This window comes from Bos mutus, chromosome 27 (genome assembly GCF_027580195.1).
Source record: "Bos mutus isolate GX-2022 chromosome 27, NWIPB_WYAK_1.1, whole genome shotgun sequence".
Classification (NCBI taxonomy): Eukaryota; Metazoa; Chordata; class Mammalia; order Artiodactyla; family Bovidae; genus Bos; species Bos mutus.
This window is the reverse complement of record NC_091643.1, coordinates 42,833,903-42,839,902: the sequence shown is the minus strand read 5'-3', so window position 1 is coordinate 42,839,902 and position 6,000 is coordinate 42,833,903.

Below are 6,000 nucleotides of genomic sequence, written 5' to 3'. Positions count from 1 at the left end.
CAGGATGTAACAGGCGTGTAAGGTGGTGGCTGTGGTTCCAGGTTCCCTGTTGTAAAGAAGCTTTAAGAAATTACCAGAGAGCATCTGACTGCTGTAAAAGAAAAAACTATTCGCTTCTGAAAAGGCTGTGAAGATTGCCTCTCCTGCACTGTGTCTACGAGAGCCTGGATCTTCTCCACATATTCCAGGCAAGAACCAGACTGCAACAAACTGAACGGAGGAACACCCCAGGTGACTTTTCTTAAACCAAACGTCAGAGAGAGTCTTAAAAATATAAAGAAGTGCCACTCTATTTTTTTTGTTTTAAAAATATATTTATTTTATGTAAATACGTTATTTGTGTTAACATAAAATGGGTTAGATTTCGTTACCTTAAAGTTAACTAAATTTCTCATGTGGTAAATATTGGTAGACATAACCCATGTAAGTAAGAACTGTTTGGGATATTTTTAAGGGCACATGGGGGTCCAAAAAGTTTGATTAAAATGTTCAAGAAATCTTGGGCTCAAGGAGTACTTGATAGTCTGCAGATAATCAAGAGTCAAACATAATGTTGAATTTATAAACTACAATGGAGTAATGAATGATGTCTATATGTTGACACATATAGTAATGATGTCTATATGTTGTTACTTTTTTATACTTTAACATTATTTCATTTGTACCTCTAACAAATCAAGAGTTGATATTTGTATCTTTACTTTTCACAGGATTAAAGCAGGTTCCACTCCTGCCTTGACTACAATTCTTAACTCAGTTCATTTAATTTTCTTCTAAACAACCAAATCAAGGAATATTTATCAAGCATCTGTTCTTGCCAGCCCCAGGAATAGCTGTTTAAGAAAAAAGAGAATGAGACATGGTTTATGCCTCTCCTGGAGTAGAATAGCAATAGCTTTATTTATGTACATTTTTGAAAATAATTTGCTCAAATTTCTAAAATCATTGCCAAATTAGACTTCGGACGGTTGTCTTTTAATTTATGAGTAATTGAGTACTCTTAGATCCTAGGCACTGTGGTCTGCAGTTTCATTCCCAATTGGGCAAAGTTAGAATTTTATGTAAATAGCCGTTGCATGAACTTGGGCTATTTCAGCAGCGGGGCATTATCTGCACCCTGTTTCTCAGCGTCTTCTCTGTACAATAGTCTGTGATGATGAAAGGAACCTTCTCAGGAAGAGCACCATGGGAAGTTCAAGTTGAACGAGGTAATCCTGTGACAGCTCTTCACAGGCATGAAAAATAAAGTGCAGGAGCTCACGGGAGAGACAGTAAAGCTCCGTGAGCTCAGCTTTATATTCGGCTGGAAGGGAAAATGAGAGTCTTTTGGAGAAAAAGTCATCCTCACGGAGTGTGCCTCTCAGGGGTTTCATTTTCATGGGGCAGGTCTGGGCCCCCATTCGTGGGGTGAGCGTATGTTGGTTGTAATTAGGGTGCTGTGGTCAGCGTGCTCCAGAGAGATGGTGGGACAGACAGATGGACAGACAGACACAAAGGGAGGTTTAGAACAGGAAGTGGCCCACAGACTCACAGAGGCCCAGAGGTCCCACCGTCAGCCTTCGGCCTGTCTGGACCTGTTTATGCATTTGTAGGAAGCTAAGGGCTGGCCGGCGACAGCCGGTGCTGTCCAGCCCTGGGGGTCCTCTGAGGCTGGCCCTGGCCTGTCTGTGCCCCCTGCAATCTACCCTGGAGCCAGGGCACACGGCCAGCTTCCGCCGCGCACAGGACACGCGGCCCTGCCAGCTGAGCGCTCTTCCCACCCGCTCTGTTTTGTGACAACCGCTTTTTTAGAAGCACGCGCTCGCGGTGAGCTTGGTGAGCTCCAGGCCATGATGCGCTTACGGAGTGGAATCCTCTTGGCAGGCGCGTCCTGGGCTCTATTCCTGTTTCCTGGATCCTGTTCCGGGCCTGGCCGCGGGGGACCCTGCTCGCGGGGGCCGTGCTCTCTTCCCCGGGTGCTGTCGTTCAGGACTGAAGTCACAGCAAATCGGGGCTTACACAAGGACCATCTAATCCGAGTCTCGCTCTCCTACCGGGAAGCCAAGTCCCGGGCAGCGGAGCCTGTGCCCAGGGCACGCAGCTTCAGCTGCAGATTAACAGACAGGAAAACCAGGCCGGCGGCCAGTGCCCTTGACAACGGGCTCAGGGTGCCCTGGGTAGCTCTCACCTCCTCTGGCCCTGCTGTGATTATTTAGTGACAGGGTGGAGATAAACTTCCCATTAATTGAGGGCCATATCTGTAAACAGAAGCCTGTAAATAGAATCTACAGGACGAAGGCCATGCTCTCCCAGTTAGTAAACACGTCTTTATTGAGCTGGGACGAGGCGGAGGCCCAATTCGGTCACAGGGAGGGTGCAGGTGCCAACCAGCTCCCGTCCTGGGGGTGGTCCTTGGGTGTGGGGGACAGTGGGCTAGGAGAAGTGCCCACAGGGTACAGTTCTGCTGGTCAGACGGCAGTCCTCAGCTTAAAAACACAGCCATGAATACTGCATTCAGGATTGAGTTATAACTTCGAGCTTTACCAAGACATAGAAGTCTGTGGTTGCCTTGACAACCATAACCCACTTCAGGGCAGCCCTTCCCCTCCCACGTGGGTCTGTGGGGGCTCTCTGGGTTTCCCACCTGCCGAGACAACTTTTATTCTCTAGCTCATTGGGAAGAACCTCCCGAGTCAGGAAACATCAGCTCCCTGGGGAAGCTGGGCTGCAGGCCACCTGAGGCCCTGGGGGCTCTGACACCCCCATCTCAGGGAGGGACGCGGTAGAGGTCACGCTGAACAGAATGTACACATGACCCTGAAAGAGATGCAGCCGGGAGCTGGTGCCAGGTTTCCTAGGATTAGTTCTGATTTACAAAATATGGAAAAACTCCGGGCTCCATTACAGACGCGCTGAGGAATGCTCCAGGCACCCGCTCTTTGATGTCAGGGAGAGCGCGGGTCGGGTCACCCCTCCGTGTCTTGCTAATGTTGAAGGAGGCCTGTTAGCTAGTTCGGTCGTTCTTCAGGAAGCACCTCTCTGTTGAGCGTGTTTTCCCTGCGGGCCTGGAGGTGTTTTCACGGCCAGCTGGGTACACGGTGCTCAGAGGCTAGAGGGTAGATGGACGGGCCAGACCATCGCCCCGGTTACTGCACATGTACGTTTACAAACCACGGTGAGGGCTCTCAGGGGACATGACAGAGGAACCTGACTTAGACGGCGTCAGGGAGAGGCGCCCGAAAACTGGAGCTTGAGGTGGAGACTGGACTGGGTTAGCTGAGCAGAAGTAGGGGGCAGCCTGGGGCCTTCCAGCCAGGACGCCATGGCCAGGTGGACATCGGCATGCTAGTCTTTAAGGCGTGACGGGCTCTCCGAGGTTGGGGTGGCGGCTCAGGTTTGCACCCCGAGGCTGTTGCTTGGGACGGGGCCTGGCCTGGGGAAGCCAGGGCACGTGTGGGTGCAGACAGTGGTGGTTCTGGCGGAAGGGCCCAGCTCTGCCCTGGAGGGGGACAGAGGCGTGGAGGGGCGTGTCAAGGAGGACTGTGCATGGCCAGGTGGGCCTGGGGGAGGCGCCCAGGGTCCCTGCCTTGTGTGGCTCGTGGAGCGGGAGCAGAGGGGCCTGGGCTCAGCCTTCACCTCATGGAGGTTATGACTGCATCCACTCTGCCTAGGAGGATGGGCGTCCATGTCGGGTACCTGCCCCCCCAGGCAGGGAGTCCGTGGGGTAAAGCGGGCAGAGATGGGGAGAGAGGGGCTGTGGCCATGCCCCAGGGCAGCCGCGCCGTCTCTTCATGGTGGTCCCTGGGGTTAGATGGTGGCAGAGGTGGCGGGTCACAGCCCCTGGAGGTGGTGACATGGGGTCGGGGGACTGAGGGCTATTCTGGTGAGTGACGTGACGGCCGTGGAAGGTGGACAGAGAGGCCCAAGGGCGGTGGAAAGTGGATAAACGGGGAATGTGGCCACGTGCGGCCGGGAGCGGGGGGAGGGCGAGGCTGGCAGAGCACGTGGGGGCTGGGGGGGCACCGCAAGGACGCCAGGGCCGTGGGGGCAGGCCGGGGGGTGAGGAGGGGCATCAGTGGGCTGAGGGGGCACTGCAGGGATGCCGGGGCCGTGGGGGCAGGCCGGGGGGCGAGGAGGGGCAGTGGTGGGCTGGGGGGCACTGCAAGGACGTCTGAGCCGTGCTGGGGCCAGGGGTCGGGAGGGGCAGCAGTGGGCTGGGGTGGTACCGCAAGGACACTGGGGCCATGGGGGCAGGCTGGGGGGTGAGGAGGGGCAGCAGTGGGGCTGCAGGGACACCTGCACCCTTTGAGCACCTGGGAAGGGGCTGGGTTCCGGGAGGGAGGTGGGGGAGCAGGGTAGGGGGCAGCCCTCTGTGCAGACCTAGCTGGCTCGGTGGAGAAGGAGGTGGCGGAGTCTGTGTGGGCTGTGTTTAGATCAGGCCCCTCAGGCCCCAGCCTGGTGGGGTGGGGGGTGGCTTATGCTGCCTGGTTACTGGTGAGACCAGGGCCCCCAGGCTCCGCCGACACCCTGGGTCTGAGGCAGGGGCACCCCACTCATAGCGCCCCAGCTGTGTGTGTGCGTGGGGGAGCCACCCACATTTCTGAAAGTTTTTTGCTTTTGGCTGAGACCCCCCTTCCCACTGTCTCCATGAAAAGCTCTTCTCGTCTTCACCCCTCTGTGCAGAGCGGGTCCTGTCTGAAGCCGTCCTGGTGATTGTGACTGCTGGCCTTGAGTGCCTGGATCACCATGTGGCCCTGTCTGAAGCCGTTCTCGTGGATCACCACGTGGCTGGCTGGAGCTTCGTTCACGTTTCTTGACCTTCACGTCTGCTGAATTTCTTACATCCATGGGTTCAGAGTTTTAGCAAATTTAGAAACATTGTGCTGGTTATTTCTTCAGGTATTTTCTTCCGTCCAGCCCCCTCCCTTGGGGACCCTAATGACTCCTGTGGGACCACATGTATTACCTGCCTCAAGTCATCCTGCAGCCTCGGAGGCTCTTATTTTTCCCCATCTTTTCCCTCTCTGTATTTTATCTTGCTATGTTCTATTGTTGTATCTCCAATATTCAGTGAGGTTTCAATTCTGAAGTAACGTGCTGTCAATCCCATCAGTACTTTTGTTGCTGTTTTTCAGCTGTTCGGTCGTGTCCGACTCTTTGCAACCCCATGGACCGCAGCACATCAGGCTTCCCTGTCCTTCACCATCTCCCGGAGCTTGCTCAAACTCATGTGCATTGAGTCGGTGATGCCACCCAATCTCTGTCACCCGCTTCTCCTCCTGCCCTCAGTCTTTCCCAGCGTCAGGTTCTTTTCCAAAGAGTCGGCTCTTTGCATCAGGTGGCCAAAGGATTGGAGCTTCAGCTTTAGCATCAGTCCTTCCAATGAATATTCAGGGTTGATTTCCTTTAGGATTGACTGATTTGATCTCTTTGCTGTCCAAGGGACTCTTAAGAGTCTTCTCCAGCACCACATTTCAAAAGCATCAATTCTTCTGCACTCAGCCTTCTTTATGGTCCAACTCTCATATCCTTACATGACTACTAGAAAAACCGTAGCTTTGACTAGATGGACCTTTGTTGGCAAAATGATGTCTCTGCTTTTTAATATGCTGTCTAGGTGACTAGACGGTAAAGCGTCTGCCTACTATGTTGGAGACCCAGGTTTGATCCCTGGGTGGGGAAGATCCTCTGGAGAAAGAAATGGAAACCTATTCCAGTACTCTTGCCTGGAAAATCCCATGGACAGAGGAGCCTGGTAGGCTACAGTCCATGGGAGCACAAAGAATCAGACATGACTGAGCAACTTCACTTTCACTTTAGGCTTTTCATAGCTTTTCTTCCAAGGAGCGGGCATCTTTTAATTTCATGGCTGCAGTCACTGTCTGCAGTGATTTTGGGGCCCAAGAAAATGTCTGTCACTGTTTCCATTGTTTCCCCATCAATTTGCCATGAAGTGATGGGACCAGATACCATGATCTTAGTTTTTTGAATATTAAGCTGGTGTTTTCACTCCCAGTGGTA